Source organism: Rhinolophus sinicus, linkage group LG04 (genome assembly GCF_036562045.2).
Source record: "Rhinolophus sinicus isolate RSC01 linkage group LG04, ASM3656204v1, whole genome shotgun sequence".
Lineage (NCBI taxonomy): Eukaryota > Metazoa > Chordata > Mammalia > Chiroptera > Rhinolophidae > Rhinolophus > Rhinolophus sinicus.
Genome location: NC_133754.1, coordinates 76,271,129 through 76,290,134, shown reverse-complemented (window position 1 = coordinate 76,290,134; position 19,006 = coordinate 76,271,129). Strand labels below are relative to the sequence as shown.

General features: G+C 37.7%; 1 long non-coding RNA gene across 4 annotated transcripts in view; it reads right to left on the bottom strand.

The window, feature by feature from the left end:
- The window catches only part of LOC109449634 (uncharacterized), a 66,540-nt gene that overhangs the window by 7,138 nt on the left and 40,396 nt on the right, over positions 1–19,006 (bottom strand). For 3 of the 4 annotated variants that reach the window (XR_012495550.1, XR_012495547.1, XR_012495549.1), the window contains one exon: positions 14,658–16,476. The exons of the other annotated variant lie outside the window; for it this stretch is intronic. This is a non-coding gene — a long non-coding RNA (uncharacterized LOC109449634). Of the gene's footprint in view, positions 1–14,657; positions 16,477–19,006 lie in introns of those variants that run through there. 4 annotated transcript variants of the gene reach the window in all.

Sequence of the window (19,006 nt, the reverse complement as noted above, 5' to 3'; positions counted from 1 at the left end):
ACCATGAAACAAACAGCCTGGGACAACCAAGTGGGTGGGCAGTCTCTGTGACCTGGTGCCAGGGCCAGCTAACAGGGTTAAGGGGGAGGTGGCCAGTTCCTCTAGGACCTAGGAGACCTGACACAAGCACGCCCAAGTGCACTGAATAAAGAGGCTGAGAAAACATGGTATCTCTTAATGAGTTATTTTTGCACTTGGGCAAATGAAGGGCTGCTTCAGGAGGCTGGTGAGGAAAAATCTTACAGGCGTTTGTGTGAAGAAACAGCAGGCACTTTCCATCCTTTTTTTTTTTGGGGGGGGGGATGCTGAAAAGAAGGCCTTTCGAGTCTTCGTGAGAGATGTGGATTTTAAGGGCGACCTTAGGTCATACAGAACTAATCAAGCGAAAACAATAAGAAAATGAGCCTGACAGTCAGCAAGTATCTGAGGACTTTATCAAAAAGAATTAGAAATGGGCAAATTCACTGGGAGCTGCAAAGGATCAAATCTGCAAGGTGGCATTGTGTGGCCGGGATTAAATTATTTATTCATTGTTAATTTATTTATTTATGTATGTGCAAATGACCTTGCTGCTGCAGGTGCTAAGGCGCCTCTGAAAAGGCCGGGTATTTTAGATCCAGGCCTAGAATATTGGTCCATTTAACTCATTCTTCCCTAAAGGCGATCAGCACTGACTTTATCTAAGGAAATAGAGGGGGAAAACCATATGTGAGCAGGGAGCGCTGCAGGACTGGAGCAGCCCCAAGGACCCAAGGATTCCAGCTTCATTCAAGATTCTGGGGAGGGCTCCACGCAGTTTAATGTCCAACAAATTAGCAAATGAATGCTTATGTCAATATGTGAAAAATCCCTGCTTCGTCTAAACAGATAAAAAGCCTTTGGGGAAACTCCAGAAAATGCAGGTTCTTTTTCTTTCCCGGTTTAGTTAATTTCATTTAATTTTTAAATTCATTTAATTTTTAAAAGCAGGCACAGCACTTCTGGAGTTCAATGGAAACCCACAAAAGTACAAAAAATAAAAAAGGTCTAATGGATGCTTGATCTTAGACTCAATGTGACCACTGGAAGAAATAAGGAGATTAGCCATTCCCTGTACCGTGTTCATTATTTAATAGTGCCCTGCCCAAATTGAGAAGCAGAGAATCCATCTTTACCTTTTACATAGGTCTAAGGCAGGGGTGTCCAAACTGCGGCCCACGGGCCAACTGCAGCCGCGATCCATTTTTTATTGGCCCGCAGCAAATTCCAAAAATATATTTAGTTTACTTAAATAAACCAGGTGAGACAATACGTACTTCACCTTGAGTGAGTGGCCTGGTTGTTTGTGTATTTTACCACATATGGCCCTTGGTGACAAACGTTGAAAAAAGTTTGGACACCCCTGATCTAAGGCATGAAAACAAATAATTATTCTTACGTGCAACAACTCGCAGTTTGTAGGAGAAACCGAAGGGTGAAATTAATAGTGATATTATTTTCTCTAAGGCAAATAATGATAAACAAAAATGGTCATCCTGTGTTCCTGCTGACCCAACACAGTGGGGACGCCGTGTCAGACATGACCTTTGGAGAAAGAGAGCACAAGAACTCAGTGTGGGGGATTCAGACACGAAGCCGCACACACTGAAGCCGGCAATCTCATGCCAGTGAGTTCTGCTTAAGGAGGAAGACCCACTTACTTTGCAAACGAGATGTGTGACAGCCACAGGTCCCTGGAGGAGAATCATCCTACTGAATTGGTAAGGGATGCTAAGCAAATGGCTTGACTTGGGAGAGGGTGCATTTCGTAATACATAGCTGCCTCTGGAGGAGAATTAGAACCCTCTCTTGAACTACAAAGAGGTAAGCATTCCCCAAAAGGAGGTGGAGGGAAGGGAAAAAAAGAAAAAAGAAAAACCAAAGGAAATGTCTTCAAAATATAACAGCAATATTTTATTTTACATATTCAGTTGTTCTTGGTCTCTAAAATGTAATAGATTAGCACCCAAGCACTAACTTAACTAGTAAGTTCTAAGGGAGAGAAAGAAAAATATAGAGGACTTTTCTATGTTGCTGAGTATCATTAATTTATTCTCCACTATTTTGAAAGTTGTAGGTAGTTTGGACACTAACTACCAAACTGTCTAAAGAATAAAAATTTCAAAATAATTGCTCTCTTTATAAACTTTCCTGAACCTACCTCAGAGTAAAGGGATAGTCAGTCTAAAATGGTAACAATTATAAACCAAAGCTTCATAAAATTATGAATTCCTTACTTATATTTTCAACTTCTAAATCTGTAATTAATTTTCATATGTTAAACTTCCTTTTGTTTGTGGCACACTGCAATGTAAAGTATGCCTACTTTGAATAGGAATTTTAAAAGCACTTTATACCTAGTTAGAGGTTTTCATTTGTAATACAGATAGTGCTATAGTTGAAGTAGTAAAAGCTGCACATTTAAATTTTTCCCCATAAGGAATAGATGAGCCTTCTTTCCCATTATTCCAGATTAATGAAAACTCTTTATTTTAATAACAGAGAGAGAATAGAAGGAGTAAAAGTAAAGATCGATTCCAATGGGTTTTATTAAAAAACACCTACCTAGGAAAAGAGCAGATTATTATTTCTGGTACAAGAAGATAGAATATGTTATTAAAGACAAACAAAGCCTGACGTTCATGTGTTAATTTGTGCTCTGTAAGTAATTTACAAATGAGTAGTTTCTTTGAAAAGTTCAGAGTTGAAGTACTTCAATCTCAAAATGTTCTGTGGAGGGGAGAAGAGGAGAAGAATCTCCATGATTGTCTTATTCTTTTAATCTATGAAGTTGGGTTCATTGGAAACTACCAAGGCAGAAATATCAAAATAATGATTCAAAAATAAACACAGCTCAAGTGCTGAATTTTGTCACTAAAATATTTTGCTTCCTCACTGAGCGTTGGGAGGTCTTTTTGTTGGTAATCGCTGGCGTAGAACAGGAGCAGCTGCTCTGGCTCAGTGAGTGCGGCAACGGGTGCCAGTGCTCAGGGTGGCGGAGCGCTGGCCAAGAAACTCAGAAGTGTCCTCTCTGTAAGCCCTGAAATCTCACAGAGCAGCTCCCAACAAAAAGGCGTCAACATTCTACTGTGCTCACTCTTTTCAAGTGATGCACAGGTACTCATCCTCGCTTTCTGTAATAACCGTGAGCAACAGCAAATACATGTGCTGGTGCCTTAGAATGTTCTAGGCATTGTGCTAATTAGCCTCAGTGATTTCACTTCAGATTCAAAATAACCCGTGAGGTAGGTATTATGTATTATTCTTCTCATTTTCCAAGAGAGGAAACGGGTCATCAACAATGTTGAGTAACTTGTCCTAGGTTATATAATATTAAATGTCCGAGGTCAAATCCAAAAAGCTAGATTTGAACTTGTGCCAGTCTGTTTCCAGAGCCTGAGGTCTTAGATGCTATGCTGTGCCTCTTTTAGCACCTTTTGCTTCTGCCTTTTTTCTTTAAATGACTAAAATTTACTAGAACCCCTATGACAAAATGGATTCTAATTTACTCAGCTTCGTGCTTATCATGAAATAGGCCCCAATACTCCTTTCTACAGTGTTGCTGAACTTGTCCCTGAAGACTCGGCGCTCTGTGAGGGCACAGGTGGCTGCTTCCTTCCCTTTCCCAGAACCTCTGGCTCTTCAGCGATGTCAGCGATTCTGACCATCAGCCCTTCTGCATCTTCTGGCTGCCGTCATGCTCATAACCACCACTCTTGTTTCTCTGCATTTTCTGCTTGTTTCTCTTTCCTAGCACTTAATAGTGGCTCATAATAATAGTAACAGCAAACTCACATAGCACTTCTATGTGCTAATCACTGACCTAGGCTTGACTGGACATACAGTAACTAGCTATATCCTCATAACTCTACTGGCCAGGTACAATCATTAATTCCCATTTATAAACATGGAGCTGGGACACAGAGAAGTCAAGTAACTTAACAAAGGTCACACAACTAGGAAATGGTGCAGTTCATGATCTAACCAATTTACTATATTGTGTGCTAGCACTTGAATATTTACCTATGTGCTTATTGTCTGCCTCCTACTTCTACTATGTAAGAAGAGAGGAATTTCTGCCTTACTCACTATGGGAGCTACAGCACTTAGAACAGTGCCTAGCATACAGTAGGTGCTCAATTAATGCATGTTGACTAACTGATGGCTTCTTTCCCACCTGTCAGCTTTCAAGGATGTGTCCCTGACCCCATGCATATTGCCAGATAACCCAAGCACCTCTCTACCTTCACAGAACATACTGGTCATTCATACAGTATCAGGTGTAATCTTTGGGTCTTTTGCTCCTTTCAAGTTGGGGGAGGGTGGGAATTAGGCTGTTTGCTTTGGAAATCAAGTGCATCATGGCCTCAAGGCTTACAGACCTCTGAGATGGAAGAAACCTTAGAGACACACTGCTCTCTGCCCTAGTCAGTGCCCCAGGATGTTGATCTCTACCTAAAATCTGCATTTCTTCAATTTCTGGGCCCTCTGGCTTCCACCTGGGTTTGCCAATGAAAAACAGCAGGAGATGGACGGCTGGGAGGAAATTCTACCCCTGCTATTTCTCTGCTTTGGCATCCTGATTTTGCCAGTGGCTGACAGCTCCTATTAGGTGGTCCCCCTTTCCAGCTGTTGATGACTCTTCTTCTACAGCTCCGCTGGGCTTCCTTTGCTACTTAAGGCCTGATGGTAAGGCCCTGCCCATTGCTAGTTCTCGGGTGTCTCACTCAACAACCCAATCTTGCCCACACCTCTGAAAATAGTTCTTTCATTAAGTACTCTTCAGATTCCCTACTGAAAGTTCCTACTTCTTCCTGCTGGGAGGGACACTGAGACAAAGACCACGTGGCCCAATTACCATCTAAGGCAGCAATTCCCTCTGCAACATGCCCAGCCTCTATTTGCCCATCCTAGTATTCCAAGGAGGCGACTCCACTTCTGGACTCTTCAATCTATTTTAATGTTATTCCTCTTTTAGAGGCAGGAAATATCTGCTTCCCATGAAATCCTATTTCTGTCGTCTGGAGCTCACAGAACAGCTTCCTTTTCCCTCTACCCAACAGCCATGTAAATATTTTAACACAGCTGTCATGGTATCCCCCAAGTCTTGTCTTCCCTGAGCTAACTGCACTCAATTTATTTTCCACTTTACATCTCTCCATGCCCCCATCTACATGCCTGAAGATGAGGGAGAGAAGAAATGGGAGAATAAACTTTTAATAACTGATAGGTATCACGAAACCAGGAGGGAAGCAGAATCTGCCTATTTCTGAACTTATCCCTGGGGCTGCTTTGTTAACTTCTCATTATACATTTTCATTGTTATCACCACTTAAAATTACATATCATCTTGTCTATTCTTTTTTTGCATTTTTTATTGTGGTAAAATATACATAACCAAAATTTACCATTTTAACCATTTTAAAGTACACAATTCACTGGCTTAAAGTATATTCACGGTGTTATACAGCCATCACCACTATCCATTTCCAGAACATTCTCATCATCCCAAACAGAATTCTGTATCCATTAAAAAATAATTCCCATTCTCCTCTCCTCCAGAACCTGGTAATCTCTATTCTACTTTCTATGACTTGCCTATCCCAGACACCTCATATAAGTGGAATCATACAATACTTGTTCTTTTGTTTCTGGCTTATTTCACACAGCATAATGTCTTTAAGGTTCATCCATGTTGCATCATGTATCAGAATTTCATTCCTTTTTATGGGTGAATAATCCATTGTATGTATATACCATATTTATTTATTAATTCATCTGTTGATGAATATTTGGGTTGTTTCCATCTTTGGCTATTGTGAATAATGCAGCTATGAACACTGATGTATAAATATCTGTTTGCGTCGCTACTTTCAATTCTTTTGCGTATATACTAAAAGTGGAATTACTATATCATATGTTAATTCCATATTCAACATTGTGAGGAACTGCCAAATGGTTTTCCACAGGGGCTGCACCATTTTACATTCCCACCAGCAATGCACAAGAGCTCCAATTTGTCCACATCCTCGCCAACGCTTGTAATTTTCTGTGTTTTTTTAAAAATAACCATCCTAATGGGTGTGAACATTCTTTTTACAAAACAACTTTATTGAGATAATTGATATACAACGAACAGCACATAATTCCTTCGTCACAATCAAGATTATTACAATATCTATCAAAAGTTTCCTCAAGCCCCTTCACAATCCTTCTTTCCTATCCCTCAACCTTCCCATTCAACTTCGTCCACTCTTTAACCCTCATATATATTTTGGTTCCTCTTACCTATCCTGCTTATTCCCTTCCATCTGTGAGGTTGATTTCTTGAATCAGAAGATGAAAGCAAAATTGATTAGCAGATATACTCAGTAGCTTCTACACACACCACGGCCCCTCCACCCTAGCAAGCAAGCCACAAGTACCAAAAACAGCATTTCTTTGAACCTGCAGTCTCCTCTTTTCTAAACAGAAACAGGGAAATCAGATTTAAATCATAGTTACCTTTGAAGTAAGAGTCGTTATTCCAATTTTAGAGACAAAGGACCTGAGGCTTGAAGCAGTTAGACAACTTGCTCAAAATCTCATAATTCAACACCAAAAGCACAAGCCACACACAAAAAAATTGAGAAGTGGACTACACCAAAATTTAAAACTTTTGCACTTTACAAGACACCATTAAGAAAATAAAAATACAAGTCACAGATTGGGATAAAATATGTATAAATCCTATGTCTGATAAAGGACTTGTATCAGGATATATAGAGAGCATTTATAATGACCAATGTATAGAAAGTGTTGACAATTGACCGGATTTTTTTAAATGACCAAAATATCTGAATAGACATTTATCCTAAGAAGATAGACCTATGTCTGTCTAATAAACACATGAAAAGATGTTCAAAATCAGTCATTAGTGGAATGCAAATTAAAACCATGATGAAATTCAACTAGGTACCCACTAAGATGGCTTAATAAAAGATACACAGTAACAAGTGTTGGTGAGGAAACTGAGAAACTGAAACCTTCATGCATGGTTAGGGGGAATATAAAATAGTATACAACTTTGGAATACAGTGTGTCAATTTCTTAAAAAGTTAAACACAAACTTACAATATAATCCAACAATCCCACTGCTAGGAATCTGTCAGAGAAATGAATAGCATGTCCACACAAAGACATGTACACAAGTGTTCATAGGGGACCATTATCCATAACAGTCAAAAACTGGAAACATTCTAATGTCCATAAACTGAGAAATGAATAAACAAAATATGGTACACCCATATAATGGAATACTATTTGGCAATTAAAAGGAATTAATTCCTGATACATGCTACAACATGGATGAACCTAGAAAACATGCTAAGTGAAAGAAACTAGACACAAAATATAGTGCATGAATCCATTTATAGAAAATGTCTAGAAAAAACAAACATAGAGACAGAAAGCAGACAGAAATGTTCTAAAACAGGATTGTGATAGTTCTAACTCTGTACATTTACTAAAAATCACTGAGTTGTACATTTACAATGGGTGAGTTCGTAAATGATCAAATTTTTAAATGAGTAAAAATTTACATGTTTGTAAATATGTAAATTATGCCTCAATAAGCCTGTTTTTAAAAATTATACAGCCAGCTCTATTTGTGAAACAAGGAAATATGGGCCTACTTCTCTTTTAAAAAAGCACATGGTGTAAAATATCAGGGAAAGTTACCTTGAAAGATCTGTATTAATAAACCTATGCAAAGAGACAGGAAATAGAATAGAACTTGGTGCTGGAATTCCTCAACCTCCCTGAAAATGAACAAAAGCTTATTTGGGGGATTATACTAAGCAATCATACTTAAAGTGTTTCTAAGAAGCCATTAATTATTTTTACAGCCTTTTATTATGTGTTTTGGATTTCTCAGTTTTTCTTTAGTCTATTTCCTAAGATTCTGTTAAGTATATGGGGTGGATTTTTTTGTGGTTTTATTTTAAACTTTGTTTTATTTAAATTCCTATAACTAAAATCATTTTAGTAAAGAGCAAACAGTTACTGTGAATGTGCTCATATGACATAAAAATAATCTCTGAGCTTCTCTGAGGATGTTCAAATGGCTGCCTACTGAGGTACCTGCATCGATCACTTATCCACAGATACTACTTCTGCAAAACAGTGGTCACTATTTACGAGCAACTGAGGCTTCATGGATACAGATAGACTATTCCTCCTGAATTATCTGTGGCAGAGACCTAGTAATTTACCACAATATCCATCTGCTTTTCCTCCCTCTTTCCCTTCCCAGTTGGGCACACTGCTATTCAAAATAAAAGGCTGTATTTCCCACTCATCCTTGCAGCTGGATTTATCCATATGACTAAACTCCAGCCACAGGTTATAAGCAGAAGTACTGTGTGAGATTTCTGAGAATGGTGCTCAGTGAACAGACTCAGCTCAAAGGAGCCCCCTTTTCCCTTCGGCCTCCTCCCCTTTTCAGGCTTGCCACTAGAACATGAAGGCCAGAGCTTCAACAGCCACTAGAAACATAAAGTGACCTCTCAAGATGAAAAGCACGCTTTAGCATGGAGGAGCAGCCTGGGTCCCTGACAGTACCCTGAAGCTGCCATATGAGCCCCGAGCTGCCTGCTCCATTCCTCCTTTATAGGATGGAAAGAACACTTCTATCTTATTTAACATGCAGGAGCCGAGTTTCTCTTATTCTCACAGAACCTCATCCTAATTGACACACCGTCTAACGGAAAAAGAATCCAATGGAATCATTTCTCTAAGGAATGAGAGGAGACAGGAAGCCAAGGAAGTAAAGTTCCAAAGCTGTCAGCAGCCCGTCCCTGAGGCCGGCAGAGGGGATGGAGTGAGAGTCAGTAGCTATGGTAACAACTACAGCTGCTATACTGGAAGAAGTCACCTCAGTAATAGGATTTACAGAACTGTACTTAATGATTGCTGCCTAGTGAGGCAGCAAACGGTAAATACACACATGTATCAAAGGTTCACTTCCTAAATCTGATTTACCTTTTCGAAAGATTAAAGAATTATCATAAGGGGAAAGCTAAGTCCATGCAGGAGTTCCTGAAACGCTGATCTTATCAGAACATTCCCTCAAAATACAAAAGACTCCAACTATTTGCAGTTCCTTCAAATTCTTAAAACTACAGGACTTGGTGACCATATGTAAAGGGAATGTATTATCTAGTGTCTCCTGGGACTTTTTAATGTACATTATGTACGTCCAGACTTAGACACAACAGGTGCTGAGTCCTACACGTGCTATGCACTCGAGTGTCCTTTAAGGACAGCACAATAGTGGCTATCTCAGTGCTGTGCAGACAAATGTTTACGGAAAACTTTAGATGAAACTACTTTGATGATTTTTATGCCCCTAATAGCGGTGAGGTGGTAGTAATGCAGGACAGATAATGTGTATGCCAATGTGCTCTGTGAAGAACTGTTAGAAAATACAGGTGTTTATTGACTGGAGGACTAAGTGTGGGTTGGTAGTTTGGGCTCTGGTGCAGATCTATTACTAATTTAGGCTCAGATATGAAATGATTAAGAAAAGTACTTAGATTCATATTAAAATTAATTCCTGAAATTCATCTTTTCTCCAGAGGCCTCAGGAAGGCACCTTTCTGAGTCTGCAAGTCCTTCCCTGTACCAAAAAGAGGATGGACAATTTTACCTCTAAGGCTCCTGTTACTGCTAGCTTGCTAAGAGTATGAATTTTCTCCTGGGAGTAACAAAATAAAAATACCATAAATAAAAACAGTGCATGCATACTGAGTAAGTACACTGTCTTCAGATTGGCTGAAAGGAAAATTTTCTGGGAATAAACAAACATTCTTCCCAATGTAGTAAGTGTAAATGATTTGGATACTGAGACAAATGAACTTTCCTTTAAGATTTCAGCTTTCTTTTAAGATTTCTTTTAACTTTCCTTTAAGATTTCTAGCTATTTCAGACCATTAAAGTTTACAAAGTACTATGTTAAAACTAAAAATACCTGGTACTGCTGAAATCCAAAGGGACTTGGCATGTAACTAGTTGTCCGTCCCTAATACTTTTAATAGACCTACTTGATACAGATACCCTTGGATATCTGCCCTGGCTGAGAGAAACACATTCCAAGCTTATCCTTACGGGTTGCTAAATGCAACCCTGTGGGAAATAAAGTGCTCACAACGTCCTACTTTTGGCTTGTTTAGACTTCTTCCCGAAGTTTAAAACTTAGTTAGTATGTGATAGTTCTAGTCAGTACAACCGAGAGGGATTTGGAAGTTAGAAAGTGTGCCTGGAAAGCTACTAGGCTGACAGGTCAAAGGAGAGCTGTTTACTTTGACGTTCTGAGAACTTGAAGTTCTCTCACAAGATACGTTTTAAATTCCTGGAATCCTAAATCTCTCTGAAATCCATTCAGTTCATCAACAAGAACTAACTGGGCAGACATAATAAAAGTGCACAGCAACTACCAAATAGGCTGTGATTTCCCATTAAGGTATACTGTTCTTCATGTATGCAATCATCCCACATTAATTTGTATATACTATGTTCTTACTGCTAAAATCATAAAGACAAATTCTGGAAAAGGCAAACTCTGGGAACATGACAGACAGGTGGTTGGCTGGGGCTGGGGGAGGGGACTGACTATACAGGGTGAGCCAATGTTCTAGGTCTTAATTTTAATGGTGGCATACATTTATCGGAATCCACTGAACTGTATTATACCTTAAAGGGGTGAATTTTATCTTATGTAAATTACACCTCAATTTACTTAAGGTAAAAAATAAAAATAAAATCATACATCAAAAGATACAAACCAGATAAATATAATTATACATAAATAATCCAATCCTCTGGGCATTTTAAATATATACGCACGTATACATACATCCTGGCTAGAATCAGTATCTTGACTGTTAGCACAGATATTAGACCAGAAAGACATTAGACAATGCCACATAACATTTAGGAAAAGTACTGTCATGAAGTCTCACTTAGAGAGAGAAAACAATATTTTATCATCAACTATGTGGAATATATTCAGTAGTGGGAAACATAAGGAAATAGTAGGCCAGAACACTACATCATAATTATCTGGGATTCTCATGTGGAATTAGATAGACTGGTCTCTAAAACTCTATTACCCAGAAATTCTGAAAATGTACCCTGAAATTCTGTCACATACAAGTGCCAGGATGCATTAAGAATATGCATTTACTTATTTAGGTACTTCATTTCTTTAGCTACTTTGATTAGTGCCTCAATACCATTTTCTTAGTTTTATTACAATCAATCATTCTAATGATTTTTTTCCTATGTATAGTAATAAATCAAAACTTTTAAGTTGCCTCAATAAATTTTCCACCAGTCTTTCCCACGTCAGAGCTGCTAAATGTACAAATATGAACTCCCTGATTAAACTTATTAATGGGTGTCAATGTTCAGGTAATATAATATGTTCTAAAAGAATTATCACTAGGTTTAGTATTTCATTCCCTACACTGAAAAGAACATTTTCATTGCTAAAATTAAAGCACATGACCAAAAGTCTAAACTTCTCTTCTAGATAACTTAATTGAATAAATGTGATTAAATCTGAGAAAATGAAGGAGAAAGTGGGACTAGTAATTAATCCAGTCAGTCAAAAAAGCTATTCTCTAAAAAGCCCTTCTGAGAGTTCTGTTTAAACAAGAAAGATTAAATAAACGAGTTTATTTCCTCTCTCTCCTCAAACCCTTCTAAATGACAGTAACGGAATAAAAATGGCTTAATCATAAGGAGAAGAGCACAGTAGTGAAGATAACATCACAGAAGACATGTCCAACAAAATTTTGATGCTGGAAAGCCGCGGGGTGAATCGTAACTGAGGAGTAGAACTGAAATCTCAGTACAGGAAGGAACAAGCGTATGCAGGTAAGACGGAACTGGATTCCCAGCACAGATCCCTGGACAGGATCAAAATTTGGATGCATCAGGGAACTTGGAAGGCAAGGATAAGGAAAGGGGCTGAAAGAAGGAGGTAAAAAGTTTGACTAAGGAGCTGTTAGACTCCGTGCAACAAGGTGACAACTTCTCCGCATCCCCACCTAGAGAAGAGCAAATGAACCTTTAGAGAAATGGAACCAAGGTTTTAGATTTAGAGACATCCGAGATACTGGGTCCAGAATCAGGTGTCATACTAGAAACAAGAATTAAGTGGAAGTCTGCTTACTCACTCACTCAACAGTTTAACTACCAATATTTTACCCCATTTGGCCCCTAGGTACTTCTGGCAAGGGTTAGAGTCCCAAGGCAGAAGATGAGACAATTCTCTATGAAGTGACACTCACAAGAGAAAAGACATAGAAATTGACATGAGGGAGTCACCAAATGAAATGACTGGACCCTAACAATCACTGTCTTATCAATACACATGGAACTCAATTGACTTGAATGCCTTACTTTTAAATATAAATGAATATAGAAAAAACACTAAACACTTAGGAAAGCCTCTAACATGAAAGACAGCAATAATAGAAGTTAAAATACAATGAGGAAAAAAAAAGAAGAGATTACAAAGATGATGCAGGGAAAAGAAACCTTAAAACAACCTCCTATAATTAATATCCTCTTAGAATAAGAGAAGATTCATTTATCATTCATTCAAACAAAGATTTATTAAGCAGCTAACTGTAAGTATAGGTCTCTTTTCTGAGGATGCTGAGGTTTAAAAAAAGACACAAAAATTCCTGCCTTCATGTAGCTTATATTCTAGTGTAAAACGTATCTATGAAATTAGAACAGAATGCTATATAAGGAATAATCACATAATTTAAAAAAAGATTTCTAATAAATTAAAAACCGCTATAGCTGTATCCATTCTTACTGCTTTACTTCAGGCTCTTGAATTTTTACAATAGTTTTGGTAAGAGTTCTCCTTGCATCAGATTTTACCGCCACCACCCCAATCCATCTTTGTCATAGCTGCTAGAATAATTTTTATTCAACCAATACACCCTGATCATGTCCCTCCTCTTCCTAAAATCCTTGAGTGGTACTTAACTGCCTAGAGGATAAAATCCAAATGACTTGGCAAGTCATTAAGGATCTCGATGATCTGATTCCCGCTGATCTTTTCAGTAGCACTACCTACATGCACCGCATGTTACATCATATTTGAGTTACTGCTTATAATTCTTTGAACACATAATGTTCCTTCTTATGACTCTAAATTTTTCAAATAAAAATTTATTTCAACCAACAATAAGAAATACATTTTACATTGTAACTCAGTATAGTGTCTTTCTCTCCCGCCCCCTCCCGATCACACATGCACATACGTACATACATACATACATACATACATACAATGGAAAAAAGGTTTCATAAAAAAATACCTACCCATACTATGTGAGGTTTACTCTGTCATTTTCCATTCAATTTTTTTTAAAATGCCAGTCAAAACACATTAAATTGATTTCATAATCTAATAAGGGTTCCCAACATATCATTTGAAAAAAATACTGCTTTAGGTTAACGTCTCTGCTTGGAATACCTTTCACCTTTTCTTCTTCTGGTTAATTCTTACCTGTCTTTCAAGACCCACTTTAAAGTACCCACCCCTCCCCGCTTCCTGGATTCGGTACCCCTCTGCGTTTCCATTGCACCTCATGTACACCTGCCACTCTATTATCATCATCTCTTCGTTGCTTTGTTCCCCCTAGTTGACTGTGAACTTCTAGAGGGCAATGATGGAGTTGCTCATACAAGGAGTGATCAAACAATAAGGTGAATGTTTAAATTTAAAAAAAAATGTATTACAGTAAAAGACACATTGCCATTAATTCCCCTTAAAGTACTTCCCCTCACTTTGAACACACTTATCTCATCATTCTTGCCACTTTCTAAAGCAGTTCTGAAAGTCCTCTTTCGTGAGTGTCCTTAGTTGCACTGTTGTGGCTGCCTTGAGCCCTGAATTGATTTAAAATGTTTACCTTTCATGGTCATTTTGACTTTGGGGAAGAGGCAGAAGTCACACAGTGCCAGATCTGGTGAATAAGGTGGATGAGGACACAGCGCAATGTTTTTGGCAGAAATTGCTGTACCAGAAGCAATGTGTGACATGGAGCTTTTCTGTCTGTTCACAAAATACAGTGATTGCTGCTGTCGAGTGCCATCCAACAGAAAAGCAGGGATCTTCAATATGGGAAGCAGCGCGTCAAACTTTCCACAGTGTGTGACAAGTTTCACTTGTTCAGTGCAGTCACTCGGGTATGAGCTACGGTTGAAAGAAGGTGTGTTTTCAAGTGGCCGTAAATCATCCTCCATCATTACTATGCTCCATGTAACACATCATTTCTAGTACAGGCAATTTCTGTTAAATAAAAACATTAATGTGTGTCCTCATCCACCTTATTCACTGGATCTGGCACCATGCGACTTCTGGCTTTTCTCCAACGTCAAAATGATTCAGGACATCGAGGCAGCCACAATAGCACAACTAAAGACACTCACAAAAGAGGACTTCCAGAACTGCTTCATAATGTGGCAAGAACGATGGGATAAGTGTGCTCGAAGAGAGGGGGAGTGTTTTGAGGGGGATTAATGGCAATGTGTCTTTTACTGTAATAACTTTTTTTTTTAAAACATTCACCATATTGTTTGATCCCCCGCTGCCTGGGAAACAGTGGCCAGCACATAGAAGGCCCTCAATGAATACTGGCTTATGAATTCATCCATTCCATTTTTCAGTTGGGTAAACTAAGATGCCCCAAATCTCAGAGCTCCCAATCCTGAACTGCTTTCCTATTTAAATGAAGCAAGCTATCTCCTGATGGAACACTTATAAATTTCTATAATAGAGCCATCCAGATGTTCCTAGCTTTAAGCAAGAGCACTTCTCTTCCGATTATGGTGTAGAGCAGCAGTTTTCAAACTTTTTGGTTCAAGAACCCCTTTACATTCTTAAAATTAGTTAGGATCTCAAAGATCCTTGATTTTTGTGACTTCTTTCATTAATTCAGGCAGTCATTCATTTATATTGTTGTAACAACATGGATAGACCTAGAGGGTATTATGTCAGGTGAAATAAGTCAGACAGATAAATACAAATACCATATATTTCACTTATATGTGGAATCTAAAAACAAAACAAAGAAATCGAAACAGAAACCAACTCATAGATACAGAGAACAAATTGATGGTTGCCAGGGGAGGGAATGAGGAGATGGGTGAAAAAAGTGAAGGGGAATAAGAGGTACACACTTCCAATTATAAAATAAATATATCACAGGGATATAATGCACAGCACAGAGAATGTAGTTAATAATATCAAAATAACTTTGTATGGTGACAGATGATTACTAGATTTATTGTAGTGATCACATCGTAAGGTATATATATGACAAATCATTATACTGTACACCTGAAACTAATATAACATTGTGTATGAACTATAATAAAAGAATGTTATAGTGATTTTTAAATGACACAGTGAGATGAAAATGTAAGATTAAAACCCTTTTTAAAATAATGGCATATGAGTAAATCAAAGCATAACTTCATTTTGATTTGGAATAAAAGTGTGATTATTAACATATAAAGCAAGTAACTTAACTCGAGGCTTCTTTTTACTTTTATATTTTCGTATGCCAAATAAGTATGGGTCTTTTTTATCTTTTTCATTTTCCTTTTTTTGAGGAGGTGATCTTTATGAAATGAAATGAACTCTAAAGGTTACATCCATTCTTTCCTGTCTTCTACCACCTGGAGTTTCACCAAATGTGATTCACTCAGTTATTTTTTTCTGCCCAATCCCTGATATTTTGGTATGTTTGCTTAGGTTTCAAGCTACTGCTAAGTTTTTAGATTTCTTTCAGGGCTCAGACCCACTGGAAATAGAAGTTTCTTAGCAACAATAATATTAATGAAGTAAACACCCATTGTTTATTAACTATGCAGGTAATTTTCTACTCAAATACAAATTTCAATGTTACGTGTCTTCACCAAATGAACTAAGAAAGCCTGGACAGTTGGAGACACCAGCATGCCTCATGTTGCCAAAGAAAATAAGAAAGACCTGAAAAACTACAGCCCATGCATTAGACAGACACACAGAATCAATGTGCTTTTTCTCATGCAAAGAAAAAAAATCAGATGCAAACTTTACATTTAAAACTGCATTGTTCCCCTTTAATCTGGCCACCATCCGAGTGGTGAGTGGTGATCGGGATGTTAGAGAAGAGATGAATGGGAGACACTGGCAGGGATTGAAGCTCGGGGATGAATGTGGAAATGTAGAATGGATGTTTCTTTTTTTTGGCTTTGAGTTGACTGTTGTTTCTGTCTGTTTCTTAGAACTGATCCGAGAGGACAGGGAAGTCAGTGTGGGCGGCTCTAAGGAGCCTCCGTCTCTACAGCTGCGGCTCAGAGGATTACGGCGCTTCATCCACAAGGCAACATTGCACAAGTAGCCTTTGAACAAAAGTCATGGATACTATTAATGATATGGTAATCCTTCATCGAGCTACCTCCCAGTAGTGATTATACTGACATGGGAAGAATATCTAAGTCGAGGAGGCAGCCCACAACAACACTGTGTCATTGTTCACCCCAGGCTTGACCAGGACTAACTTTTACCAGCATCTCTAATGTCACCTTTCCCTCTGGAGCCTTCCCCCCAACCCCTGGCCCCAGCTCCCACTCCCACCCCATCATGGTAAAAAAGTGGCAAAGAAAACCCTGATCCTAAATCTTTTTTTAGATTTGTTTTTGCAAGTTCCCACACACATTTAGTGTCATCTCAAAATTCATGCTGTCAACTGTCTCTAGGAACCATTTCCATCTGAGAACAAGACCACACAAAGGTTAGTTTGGTAGGTCTCGGTAAAGATGTTTTAATTGTCTGACAATAGATTCTTCTATCATTTGACTTGCAAATACTGTCCTCTTGCTCTCAGATAACATGTTCGGAATTAGAGAATTTGTCAATAAATTTCCAAAATCTCCCTAATTATGATACTGAGACAGCAGTGGTTTTCCCATTTGATGTGACTCCTACTGTCCAGCAGAGAAAATCTTACGGCTCACTACACTGTGGGACTCCCCTAAGGGTCAAACCTAATTTACTCACAGATGATTCCCCTTAATACAAGAAAAGTGACTTCTATAACAAAGAAATATGTTTATGACTTTTACGTAATTATATGTGTAGGATAAACATGTTTACGTCAACACTTCAAATAACCTGTGGTGAATGTACTTAATGATAAAGAAACTATACTCTAATCACCATCCTGACCTAATGATTTCTTTTAAAAGGATTATTAATACTTTAATGTAATGCCATTTTTCTTCCATCCAAAACAAATCTAAACAAAACCAATACCTACTCTAATTTTATGGACACTCTCCCATATTCATGAGACCACATAGATATTATAAACTACATAATAAGCCATGCTCAGTGCACAATGAAGTTGTGATATGAAAAAATCTGATTTTTCTAACAAATATCTCTGGAGAAGACCACTGTTCTAAATTAATTTTTCTTTAGTCTTGCAAAAACAAAAAAATTCTTTTAGAAATTACACATAATTTTAGTAGAACTGCCATCTTTACTGAATGTGTGATACACACACACAAACACATTTAACCAATATACAGCTACAAAGGACAAACAACAAATTGCATAAATGTAGTATTTTAAAGGATATATTTTATTCAATATACAGGGTCATACTGAACACTGACACTTTATGAAAAATTTTAGAACCATGAAAAAAATGTGCTGTTTTCTTCCATCTTAAAAATAATAATGAATTGGTTATTTTAAAATTAACTATCAACTGGATATATATAATAATCAACTGCCTAGATATGGGGAAAGATGATGAGAGCGTTTCTATCTCTCCTTTGGACTTTTTATACACTTCTACAATATTTGGATATTTATAATAAGAAAGTATTGCTTTTCTAACTTAAAAAATAGTAACAATAAGCAGCCAAAAGACATGGATTGCTTGGACTCTCTGAACCTCTTCTCCTCTTTAAGTGGTTATACCTGTGAACTTACTCATATGAAGGTACCACTGTGGCAACTTCACAGTCACAGCAAACTACAGAGTGAAAGTTCTGGGATTCTGGTTTATGTCAATCGTGGCTATACAAATTAATACATCATGTCAAATAAAAGCAAAGAAGCTTTAACCTCATCCTGTTTACCTATTTCCCTCTTTCATGCCTGAGGAGAATCAGAGCTGAATACCACCACACCTAAAAATTACATATAATCTTCATTACCTGGAAAGTATACTGAGAAAAGTATTGGCCTTAGAGCCAGAAGTTTCAGCCCTGCATCTTAACCTCTTTGAGTCTGTTTTTAAATCTGCAAAATGGAGATAACAATACCCGCCCTTGCCACCTCACTGACCTATATACTAAATGATTATTATTCAAATCAAACTTTAAAGCCAGAAATGACAGTGAACCTCCACACTACAGAAGTATTTTGTTCTGGATTCCGTGTCTGGAGTTCAAAGTTGCACATTAATTTGCTAAAAGAAAATAATAAGTAAATACTTCAAATTCATATTTAATCTAGATTACCTATTTATTTATATTATTCCTGCTTTCCTGAATAATTGTCTAGTCTCCACAACATTGAGTGAAATGACACATAATTACTTTGTTCAATTTGTTCATTAAACTTGTGAGGAAAATTTAAGTTTTTGATCACATTTTACAGATGCAGAAACTGAGGCAGAGACTATTTAAGAACTGATTTACTTGGGGGCCAGACAGTGACTGAAATAATTCCTTCCTTCCATTATACTGCCTACTCTAATTAAAAAGATCTGCTGTCTAATTCAGTGCTGTCCAACAGGGATGCACTGCGAGGTACATAAGTAATTTAAAAATTTCAACAGTGCATTTAAAAGGCTTAAAAAGAGGCAAAATTAATTTTAGTAATTTGTTATATAACCCAATATACCCCAAATAGTAT